This window comes from Coptis chinensis, chromosome 9 (assembly GCF_015680905.1).
Source record: "Coptis chinensis isolate HL-2020 chromosome 9, ASM1568090v1, whole genome shotgun sequence".
Taxonomy (NCBI): Eukaryota; Viridiplantae; Streptophyta; class Magnoliopsida; order Ranunculales; family Ranunculaceae; genus Coptis; species Coptis chinensis.
Window position 1 is genome coordinate 77,495,289 of NC_141464.1, and position 12,809 is coordinate 77,508,097.

The 12,809-nt window shown below is 36.0% G+C and overlaps 2 long non-coding RNA genes across 2 annotated transcripts; one reads left to right on the forward strand and one right to left on the reverse strand.

Annotated features, from left to right (window-relative positions):
* The first annotated feature begins 954 nt into the window (after nucleotides 1-954).
* On the forward strand, nucleotides 955-3,459 carry LOC147478268 (uncharacterized). The gene is made up of 2 exons (XR_015208865.1): nucleotides 955-1,749; nucleotides 2,164-3,459. It is a non-coding gene; the product is annotated as an uncharacterized LOC147478268 (long non-coding RNA).
* A 6,366-nt stretch (nucleotides 3,460-9,825) lies between these two features.
* Nucleotides 9,826-11,888, reverse strand: LOC147478269 (uncharacterized). Its single transcript, XR_015208864.1, has 2 exons — nucleotides 11,572-11,888; nucleotides 9,826-10,534 (listed from the first exon to the last, which is right to left on the reverse strand). It is a non-coding gene; the product is annotated as an uncharacterized LOC147478269 (long non-coding RNA).
* Nucleotides 11,889-12,809: the final 921 nt, after the last annotated feature.

The window sequence follows — 12,809 nt, forward strand, 5'->3', positions numbered from 1 at the left end:
TACAAAATATGAGATTTTTTTTTTTTATTATTTGCAACCTATCAACAACGGTTCATAACCGTTACAAATTTAAAAACGTTGCTAAAATTTTGTACCAAACAGGCATAAACAAGCGTTGCAAATATTTGCAACGCTTAAAAACGGTTGGAAATTTCTGTTTGCAACGGCTAATAAGCGTTGGAAATTTCAGTTTGCAACGGTTAATAACCGTTGGAAATTTCTGTTTGTAACGGCTAATAAACGTTGGAAATTTCAGTTTGCAACGGTTAATAACCGTTGGAAATTTCTGTTTGCAACGCTTATTAACCGTTGCAAAAATTTCCAACACTTTACCCCACGCCATATTTGCAACGCTTAAAAAGCGTTGCGAAAATTATTAGCAACGCTTTTTTGCCGTTGCAAATAGCCTGTTATGGTGTAGTGTGAATACTAAGGTGACTATTTTTCCAAGTCAAAACGAAGGTGAAATCTTCAACTGAGATAGTGGTTGAGTTGTGAACTACGGATGGGATGTTGGATTCCATCTCGTGTGTTTTTTTTAAAAAAAAAATGGGGTTTTTTTTTAGACGGAATGTTCCATTCTGTCTCGCATGATTTTTTGACTTTTTTTTAAATTTCAGACGGGATGTTTCATTCCGTCTGGAGTGTTTTTTCAATTTTTACGTCCAGACAGAATCTAACATCCCGTCCAGATTAATATTCACCTTTGCATTGGACAATTCACCTTTGCATTGGACAACTTCACCTTGGTTTTCACCAAAATGGTGGAAAAGAGGGGAAATACTGCCTACGTGGAGGTGAAAAGAGGGGGAAAATAATGACTTGCATTTAGAATGCTCTTAGTGTCCATTTCACTTGACGCTTAAAAATCCGTTGTGGAGAAAGCAAGAAAATTAGATATTTTTTTTAGGGAAATTAATAAAAGAGGTAGTTTGGGTGTGTTTTTGAGTTTCTTTTGACCACTAGCGAATATTATATGGGGTACTTGTTTGATTTTATTTTCCTGTAACTTTTTACTTTTAATACAAAATTATCATTTACCAAAAAAAAAACGTCAAGAGACATAAATTCATCTTGAATTCGTAATCACTCCAAATTGGTTCTCGCCAGCCAGTTAGAGGGCGACATGAACATTAGTTCAATTACAAAGCTATCGACATACCAATTATACTTAATTACATGGTAAAATATCGTGTCAATTCCTCAAAAGTCGTTACGTACTGCACAATTTTGCAGCATTTCCATCACATTTATACCTTAATTCGACTCTCAATATGGAGCCTATATGATGCCCACATCCCTGTTTCATGATATAACAATCTTCCACGATATATATTTATTCATGAATTTGAAAATGTTACAAATTAAGGAACAATACAATGAAATTTTTTCTTGGAAAAAAACTCAATATGATCAAATGGACTGCTAACTAAACATTATTTCAAATTATTATGAAATTAATTCCTTTGAAATTTAATGGGAAAGTATAACATTCTTACCCTAAGAGCTCTCTGAAATCTAAAGAAATCTTATACAGTAATACTCTTACCACAAAAATCCAAATAAATCCTCTACAAAATTAAAGGTATAATTAATCATTTTGCTCAATGAGGCTATAAATATGAATGCTCACCATATTTTCTATTCAACACTTGAAATAGTTCATAATCAGTCGGGAAAGGAAAGATATAATGGAGAAAGCTTCTGTTAAGCTGATTTTATTTGTTGCACTTCTTCTTGTTGCTTCAGGTTTCTCTTCTTTTCTCTTGTCTTTTTAAATGTAGGAATGATACTTGGGTTACTGATCACCATGTTCACCATTTTGATGATGTATGTGATAGATATCATAGAGATTAAACATCAAACAAAGCTTGTAATAAGCATATCATGTTATATATCTACCCAAGTTCACAACTTATGTCACATGATTAATTTTGCATGTGCTAGAATCTTTATACTCTAATAGTCAAAATTGCAAAACACTAATTGAATTGTAAGTTTAATGACCTTGTTAAGGTTTCTTCAAGTTGATTGTAATTATTTAAGGTTATAAAGGTAAAGCTAAACTGCACCAACTCTATACAAATTTTTTTTATATATTCCTACAAATAATGGCAAAGTCTTGATTATGGTGCAAGTATTGACAGCTTAAATTATTTGTAGGTATTCCGTCCGTGAAAGTCGAGGCTGTGACGGTATGCTTTCCTGACCAACCTTGCGAAAACGACCATGGATGTGAAACCCATTGCAAATGGTGTACTCCAAACTGTCTTCAGGGACGCTGCGGTTGTTCATGATTCCGTATTGCAATACTGACGATGTAGGTTATATAAACAGTTATTGTGTTTGTTTGTAAGACCTGAAATTAAAAAGTGACGACGATACCTTCAAAATTTTATTGCTGTTAAGGTTGTTGTATGGGCGTTTGGATAAATTAATAAAAGTTTAGTTTTAATTGTCAATGTTGTGTCATTGTTTTTCCCGCTAGCTGCATTAGAAAGCCACCAATAATTATCTCATACGTCGTAAGTTCGTAACATAAAGGGGTAAACTCTTCTCTTCCATTTTCTTAACAAATTCCAATCCTTTTCTTCATTTTTTTAAACAAAGATCCTAAATCACCCCGAAAGATAGAGTGGATTCTTAGAAGTACCAACTAGTCTGTAGCTGTGGGTACTGTTGATGGAATTTCATCTTAAATTCTTCCAAATGAAGAAAACTTGTTTCAAACTTCACCCCCAGGTTACAACTAGGCCTCGCTGTTAAGGTTATAGGAGCGCGCAGAAAAGAAAAGGTCGTGAGCAATGATCATAGATTAAAATGTTGATGGCAACCCTTGAAATCTAGATACATACACCGGTGTGCTGACACTACAAAGCTATTGACATACCAATTATACATTTATGCCTACATGGTAAAATGCCTTGTTTTATTTAATTGTCACTACAAAACTATGGACATACCACATCCTTATTCCATCTTGTTAAGCAGATACCTAGCTTCTTCTAACACCCAACCAAACAAAAACGGCCAACGATTATGTTGTACGTACATCCCCGTGTTGTCAGTGTGCTTATTGTTGAGACCTCTAATATAATTTCCCAGCTAACCACATGCCTTTGAAAACGACAGCGTACATTTCAGCATCAGCCTCCAATCCATTAGTTTCCATCAAAATGATCAAATATGGTAATTCAATAATTCTTTGGCTGCTCCATCCAAATGGTTTGAAGTGCACAAGTCAACTAGTAGCGTGAAATAGTGCTTGAACAAACTAAGGCGTTATTCTACTAACTGAAGTGCTTCCTTGGTCTAGCCCCCTTTTTTTTTGAAAAGGATTAATAGGGTTATGCAGACCCTTACCTGCATTAGAAGATTATAATCTTACATAAATTTCTCCTCTTACATCATTTGCGTTTATCTCAGTTAACACACTAGTGAGAGGAGGACCATTACAGATAAAACTCTCATCAACATGTAAAGAAAGCCTTGCTAAATGATCAGCACTCTTGTTCAGTTCTCGATACACATGTGTGTATGTTACCTCCTGCAACTGATTTGTTGTGTGCTCTATGGCTGCCCGCAGGTTGCTGCAGTACCATGGGGCATTCTCCTGACCTGTTAAGATACGGATAGACCCTTGTGAATCTGAACACACTGAAATCTTGTTAAAGCCGTGTTGTTGACATAGTTGTAGACCGACTGCGATTGCCATGAGCTCTTGGTATAATACCGATCTTTTGTTTCCACCTCCAATGAATGTGAATATCACAATTCCATTATGGTCTACTGCTATACCACCATAGCCAACATACTGATCAGTCATGGAACTGTCGGTATTTAACTTGATGAATCCAGTGGGGGGTAGCTTCCATTTGCAATAGAGGGGAGTCTTGTTCTTGTATTGAACATCTATGCCAAGTCTGATCAAAAGGGCTTTTATATCTCCAACATCAGGCATCGAGACTATTTTAATGCCCAAATAGATCTTCATCATGTCCTTAATAATAGAGTAAGCTAGTTGATCCCAAGATTTTGATTTGTTATGAAATCTTCTACCATTTCTCTCCATCCATATATAACCAACAGTTGCACATGCATAGACCTTATAAACTTCTGCCTTGGGAGTCTTTTTTCTGCACAAGTTAATGAGGTCACACCATTCTCCATTTGAGGGCTTGACAAAATTCCCCAAACCAACCATTTGTTTGACTTTTGCCCAAACCTTACTTGTATACAAACAGTCAAAGTACAAGTGTTTCGAGTTCTTCCTTTCAAGATTACAAAAGCAACACTTTGAGCTGGTAAGGACTTTTTTATGCATGAGTCTATCTTGTGTAGGAAGACTACTTGAGAACAATTGCCAACTATTGAAAGAGTGCTTGGGTAGCACCAATTTGCCCCACACCATCTTGCACCAGTTAGGCTGACCTATTTTCATTCTAAGTGCTTGATAAGCAGTTTTAGATGAAAATGTTCCTGAAGGAGTTTGAGCCAAATGACCCTATCCTCGGGCAAATGAGTGTTTATATCTGTGGCTAAAATTGTTTTCTTCATATCACTATCGGGTAAATCATGTACCACGTACCTGATTCCAATATCCATTGGAGATTAGAGAACTAACCTTTGCATCTAAGGGTAAATCTATAAGATTTACCATGGATCATGCCACAATAAAGTTTGGTCTCCGGTTGAAATGCTATATTTGATTAACTTGATGGCATATTTTCTATTCTTGAGAATGCATCTCCAAGTCCAAGAGCAGTCTCTGGAGAATAGTCATAGTCCAGAAGCATTTGTCTTTGATATGTTCTGCCCATGTCCAAGTGATCCAAAGACCCGAGTCTTTACAAGAAATCTTGTATATGAGACCACAATATGCTGCCCTGTTCCAATAATAGGATCTTGAATCCCAAGCCCACCCTCAAGTTTAGGATAGAGAAGGTTCTCTCTACTGGACTGATGCATTTTGTTTTCCATCTGAGGGCCACTCCACAAGAATTTGATGCAAATCTTTGATACCATAAGAAGCACTCCTTTTGGAAGTATAAAAGTCTTGGCCCAATAAATGTGAAAGGTTGCTAAGACTGAGATTATAAGTTGTAACCTCCCAGCATGACTCAGAGCTTTGTTCTTCCATTTTTCAATTCTTGCAGTTGTTCATTCGTTCCACCAAAGGTAGGTAGTCCTTGATACTTATCCTAGCTGAGACAAGATGCAATCCCAAGTATTTTATGGGTGGAGCTACAAGCTGCATCCTCATGAGCTGAGTGAAGTGATTGCTTTCATCATGTGAGAGTCCTCCTGTTATAAGAGTTGATTTGCTTAGGTTAAGTTTCATCCCTGTTGCCATTGAGAACTCTTCGAGAATAGCTTTCAGTGCAAGAATAGACTTCTCCTTTCCTTTAATGAAGATTAAGATATCATCAGCAAAGCATAGATGTGAGACTTGAGTTCTCTTGCATGAGGGATGCGGTTGAATAGCTTTGTTTCTAAGTCCTTTTTGGAGTAAGGAACTTAGAATCTCCATTACCAATACAAAAAGATATGGTGACAAGGGGTCACCCTGCCTTAACCCCTTTTTACCTTGGAAGAAGCCCAAGGGCTCTCCATTGAATATAAGTGAGTAGTAAGGGGTAGTGCAGCACATGAGAATTCAGTTCTTTAGCTCTCTTGGGAATCCCAATCTATCCAGCATGTAAGTGATAGCTTCCCAGTTGACAGAATCGAAAGCCTTCTGAAGATCCACTTTTATAGTACATCTAGGAGTTCCATGTTGTCGTGAGTAACTTCTTAATAGCTTGTGAGCAAGTAAGAGATTGTCTTGAATGGTCTCAATGACTTGGTGGCTCCTAGCCAATCTGCTTTGGTCCAGCCCCCTTCGTCACAAATAAAATCAATAAATTATTGTTTGTCATTGAGAGGGTAGTTGAACCCATAGTCCGGCCTTCTCCTCCTTCACCCAACTTACTGGATTGCCCTCCATAATTAAAAGCCCTCTAAGAAGGGTGCTAAAAGTAGAGATTCTAAGATCAATCCCGTGTTTTATAGAGATTCCTAAAACAGAAAATCCAAGATCCACACAGCAAGAATTAGTCAATTTTAGTGTACCAGCACTAGGCGCGTTGGATATATATTCTAAAGTAATGCATTACTCTCCACAAGGAGAAGACAGTATGATAGTGTTTCATCCTAGAGACGGCTCCTAAGAGTTCATCAAATAGGCGAGTGGAATACAGTTTTTTTGAATTCGGCTTTCTATCCTTAATCAAAACATAGAAAAAACCCAAAACTTCGATCATCAAACTTAAGAGATGATGATTTGCATCGGTCACTTATGTACCACTGGGAATGATTCCACTTATTATTTGACGTACAACTACTTTTTGAACGAGATGGTATCACCGAAGAAGCACTAGTTTCCACTAGGTTTCTTCTTCTTTGACCAAAACCACTGCAAATCCGCAACATCATCATCACCATTTGTTGAAGAAGGCAAAATGGTGAAGGCATGCAGTTGCGGCTTGCATGGGGTTCAGTATTTTTATATTACTAGCTGTAAATGGGCTGGGCTAGGCCCATATTGGATCCGGCCCAATAATTTAAGTATTATATCCAGAGTCGGAACATGATCTCGGCCTATATATACTTGGACCGATTAGCTTCTTGGTTGTTGATTGGCCGCCATGTTTTCGGAATCGGTTTTTTGAACCGAATCGGGTCAGACCAGTTCCAGTTCAAACCACTGGTTCAACTAAAAGCCGGCCAGTTCTTTGTTAAGTAAATTATTAAATCAACATTATAAATTTAAGTTAATTAATAAAAATATTTAATGTTTAGGTTGAGTCAATTAGGCCAAGTTGAGTAAAAACACCGAGTTGAACCGATTCTTGAACAATTTTTGAACCAAGTTATGTTTGAACCGTCGAGTTTACCGGTTTTTAGCTTGAATCAGACGGTTCAAATCGGTGTTAAAACCTGTTATATGTTGAACCAGTTCAATATACAAAACTCGACCCGAGGAGCTCCCACTTTGGTTCAACTTGAACCAGCCGAGTCCTAAAACCATAACCACGTTGGCCAGCTTAAATTATGTATTAGCAGTTTAGCACCTCAATACAATTTTGAAGGGCTGGTATCATTCTTTATAGTTTGTACTATACATTTTTAAACTAGTTTAGGAGTGGACATAATAGTGTATAGTAGTAGCTTATGGCTAGCGTTACCGATTTCTTGATTGCTTGCAATGTTGAGCAAGTATGAGTTGTAGAATGTGTGATTGAGTTGTTTAAGTGAGTTTTACAGTGGATATGAAACTAATTAAGTACAGGTATGAATGTAGATGAACTGGTAAGTGGTTCCTTAGAGCATTCCCAATGCAAGTCATTATGGTGGGTAATTTATTCACCTCCAAATGGTTCAAAACCTTTGCCCAATGCAAAGGTGAATACTAAGGTGAATATTTTCCCAAGTCAAAGAGAATGTGAAACCTTCAACTGAGATAGTGGCTGAGTTGTGAACTTCGGACAGGATGTTGGATTCTATCTCGTGTGTTTTTTTTTTAAAAAATGGGTTTTTTTTTTTTTTTTCGGACGGAATGTTCAATTCTGTCTCGCATGATTTTTCGACTTTTTTTAAATTTCAGACGAGATGTTTCATTCCGTCCGGATCGTTTTTTCAATTTTTAGGTTCAGACGGAATCTAACATCCTGTCCAGATTAATATTCACCATTACATTGGGCAGCTTCACCTTGCTTTTCACCAAAACGGTGGAAAAGGGGGGAAATACTGCCTATGTGGAGGTGAAAAGAGGGGAAAAATAATGACTTGCATTGGGAATGCTTTTAGTGTCCATTTCACTTGACGCTTAAAAATCCGTTGTGGAGAAAGCAAGAAAATTAGATTTTTTTTTAGGGAAATAAAAGAGGTAGTTTGGATGTGTTTTTGAGTTTCTTTAGACCACTAGCGAATATTATATGGGGTACTTGTTTGATTTTATTTTCCTGTAGCTTTTTACTTTTAATACAAAATTATCATTTACCAAAAAAACGTCAAGAGATAGAAATTCATCTTGAATTCGTAATCACTCCAAATTGGTTCTCGCCAGCCAGTTAGAGGGCGTCATGAACATTAGTTCAATTACAAAGCTATCGACATACCAATTATACTTAATTATATGGTAAAATATCGTGTCAATTCCTCAAAATTCGTTACGTAATGCACAATTTTGCAGCATTTCCATCACATTTCTACCTTAATTCGACTCTCAATATGGAGCCTACATGATGCCCACATCCCTGTTTCATGATATAACAATCTTCCACGATATAGATTTATTCATGAATTTGAAAATGTTACAAATTAAGGAACAATACAGTGAAATTCTTTTCTTGGAAAAAAACTCAATATGATCAAATGGACTGCTAACTAAACATTATTTCAAATTATTATGAAATTAATTCCTTTGAAATTTAATGGGAAAGTATAACATTCTTACCCTAAGAGCTCTCTGAAATCTAAAGAAATCTTATACAGTAATACTCTTTACCACAAAAATCCAAATAAATCTTCTACAAAATGAAAGGTATAATTAATCATTTTGCTCAATGAGGCTATAAATATGAATGCTCACCATATTTTCTATTCAACACTTGAAATAGTTCATAATCAGTAAGGAAAGGAAAGATATAATGGAGAAAGCTTCTGTTAAGCTAATTTTATTTGTTGCACTTCTTCTTGTTGCTTCAGGTTTCTCTTCTTTTCTCTTATCTTTTTAAATGTAGGAATGGCACCTGGGTTACTGATCACCATGTTCACCATTTTGATGATGTATGTGATAGATATCATAGAGATTAAACATCAAACAAAGCTTGTAATAAGCATATCATGTTATATATCTACCCAAGTTCACAACTTATGTCACATGATTAATTTTGCATGTGCTAGAATCTCTATACTCTAATAGTCAAAATTGCAAAACACTAATTGAATAGTAAGTTTAATGACCTTGTTAAGGTTTCTTCAAGTTGATTGTAATTATTTAAGGTTACAAAGGTAAAGCTAAACTACTCCAACTATATAAATTTTTTGTAATTTTTTTTTATATATTCCTACAAATAATGGCAAAGTCTTGACTATGGTGCAAGTATTGACAGTTTAAATTATTTGTAGGTATTCCGTCCGTGAAAGTCGAGGCTGTGACGGTATGCGTTCCTGACAAACCTTGCGAAAACGACCATGGATGTGAAACCCATTGCAAATGGTGTACTCCAAACTGTCTTCAGGGACGCTGCGGTTGTTCCTGATTGCGTATTGCAATACTGACGATGTAGGTTATATAAACAGTTATTGTGTTTGTTTGTAAGACCTGAAATTGAAAAGTGACGACCATATCTTCAAAATTTTATTGCTATTAAGGTTGTTGTATGGGCGTTTGGATAAATTAATAAAAGTTTAGTTTTAATTCTCAATGTTGTGTCATTGTTTTTCCCGCTAGCTGCATTAGAAAGCCACCAATAATTATCTCATACGTCCTAAGTTCGTAACATAAGGGGTAAACTCTTCTCTTACATTTTCTTAACAAATTCCAATCCTTTTCTTCATTTTTTTAAACAAATTGCCGACAGGATCCTAAATCACCCCCAAAGATAGAGTGGATTCTTAGAAGTACCAACTAGTCTGTAGCTGTGGGTACTGTTGATGGAATTTCATCTTAAATTCTCAATGATCACTCCAAATGAAGCAGACTTGTTTCAAACTTAACCCCCATGTTACAACTAGGCCTCGCTGTTAAGGTTATAGAAGCGCGCAGAAAAGAAAAGGTCGTGAGCAATGAGCATAGATTAAAATGTTGATGGCAACCCTTGAAATCTAGCATACATACACCGGTGTGCTGACACTACAAAGCTATTGACATACCAATTATACATTTATGCCTACATGGTAAAATGCCTTGTTTTGTTTTATTTACTTGTCACTACAAAACTATGGACATACCACATCCTTCTTCCATCTTGTTAAGCAGATACCTAGCTAGCTTCTTCTAACACCCAGCCAAACAAAAACTGCCAATGATTATGTTGTACGTACATCCCCGTGTTGTCAGTGTGCTTATTGTTGAGACCTCTAATATAATTTCCCAGCTAACCACATGCCTTTCAAAACGACATAGTACATTTCAGCATCGGCCTCCAATCCATTAGTTTCCATCAAAATGATCAAATGCAGTCATTCAGTAATTCTTTGGCTGCTCCATCCAAACGGTTTGAAGTGCACAAGTCAACTAGCAGCGGGCAATAGTGCTTGAACAAACTAAGGCGTTATTGTACTAATAGTTGAAGTGCTTCCTTGGTCCAGCCCCTTTCGTCACAAATAAAGTCAATAAATTATTGTTTGCCATTGAGAGGGTAGTTAAACCCATAGGCCTTCTCCTCCTTCGCCCAACTTACTGGATCGCCCTCCATAATTAAAAGCCCTCTAAGAAGGGTGCTAAAAGTAGAGATTCTAAGATCAATCCCGTGTTTTATAGAGATTCCTAAAACAGAAAATCCAAGATCCACACAGCAAGAATCAGTCAATTTTAGCGTACCAGCAGTAGGCTGGATATATATTCTAAAGTAATGCATTACTCTCCACAAGGAGAGAAGACAGTATGATAGTGTTTCATCCTAGAGACGGATCCTAAGAGTTCATCAAATAGGGGAGTGGAATACAGTTTTCTTGAATTCGGCTTTCTATCCTTAATCAAAACATAGAAAAAACCCAAAACTTCGATCATCAAACTTAAGAGATGATGATTTGCATCGGTCACTTATGTACCACTTTAAATGGGAATGATTCCACTTATTATTTGACGTACAACTACTTTTTGAACGAGATGGTATCACCGAAGAAGAATTAGTTTCCACTAGGTTTCTTCTTCTTTGACCATAACCATTGCAGATCCACAACATCATCATCACCATTTGTTGAAGAAGGCAAAATGGTGAAGACATGCAGTTGCGGCTTGCATGGGGTTCAGTATTTTTATATTACTAGCTGTAAATGGGCTGGGCTAGGCCCATATTGGATCCGGTCCAATAATTTAAGTATTATATCCAGAGTCCGAATATGATCTCGGCCCATATATAGGATTTGTCTTGGACCGATTAGCTTCTTGGTTGTTGATTGGCCACCATGTTTTTGGAATCGGTTTTTTTAACCGAATCGGGTCAGACCGGTCCCAGTTCAAACCACTGGTTCAACTAAAACCCGGCCAGTTCTTTGTTAAGTAAATTCTTAAATTAACATTATAAATTTATGTTAATTAATAAAAATATTTAATGTTTAGGTTGAGTCAATTAGGTCAGGTTGAGTAAAAACACTGAATTGAACCGAGTTTTGAACAATTTTTTAACCAAATTATGTTTGAACCGTTGAGTTTACCGGTTTCTAAAATCTCCTTAATGCATAGCAATTAGTATAGTAGAACTAATCAAATTGAACTTCAGAATTTGGAAAATGTGAGAGTATGAGGAAAACTAACATATCCACTTCTTTTTATATGGATAAAATCTAAAGGAAGTGACCAACCTGACGCAGAAGCAAGAAACAAAGGCTTAGTGTTATGTCTATTTTTCCCAGAAGGATTAGCACCATTCTCAAGAAGACAAACTGCAGTTTTCAAGTGCCTTCCCAGAATTGTCATCAACAGAGGAGTAAAGTCTGAGAAAAATGCAATAACAATATCAATCGTTCTTGAGTAGTATCAACAGCATAATTCTATGTAAGGTTAACAGAAAGATCAATAGCTAATTGCCCGCATAAGTATTGAATAAACTCAGTTGGAACCGGTAACTTTTAAAACACCAAAGCAGAGAGAACTGAATCAGAATATTCATTTCAATACCATTTTTTTTAAAGAAAATTTGTAAAAAGGTGAGAGTGCAAGACCAAGGAAGGTTGAGTATGTTTTAGCTGATAAACACACGTCATTTTCGATTCTTTTTCTTTCTTCACTTTGAAGATTGAGAGAGAGGAAAAGAATTGATCATCTATTTTACTCCTTCACTTTTTTTTGTTTTCAAAAAAAGTAAAAAAGAAAAAACACAATTGAATACTAACTGATCAACAAAGTTTCAAACTTTATAATTTTAAGAAACCAAAAAAAAAAAAAAAAAAAAAGCTTGCAAGCTTGTATTATCAGTTTTTTTCGGATATCTAAAAAAAGTATCTTTAACATTCAAACTTGAGTATGTTGCTGATAAACACACGCCCTTATCATTTTCGATTCTTTCTTTCTTCACTTTGAAGATTGAGAGAGAGGAAAAGAATTGATCAATGGTGTACCGGCTGGGTGAGGCGTTGTTTTTTTTTTTCGTTAGGTTTGAGGAAGAGTTTTTCATATCATTCTATTTTTGTAGTTGTTAATTACTTATTTACCCCTTGCATACATTCAAATAAAGGGGTATGTTTGGTTTTTGCTTTTTATAAGAATTGAAAAGACCGAATAAACTTCTATAAAATTACAAAGTAGACCAATTTCAGGGGTATTTAAATAAAAAAGAAAATAAATATTTTCAAAACATGGGTTCTTTTAAAAATATTGTTGACGTGGCTCCCTATGAGCATACAGGGAGAAAGGGATATTAATATAGGTAAGATTATTAGTTGGTAACCTTTTTGTTCTCTCAACTCTGAAGAGGGAAGACTAAAGCATCATCAACGAGTTGTTATATCCCATTTCTAATGTCACATATGGAAATGATTTTGGCAATTTCGACTCCCAATGTGCTGCCAAAACACGATTTGTATTCTAACAATTGTCAAAT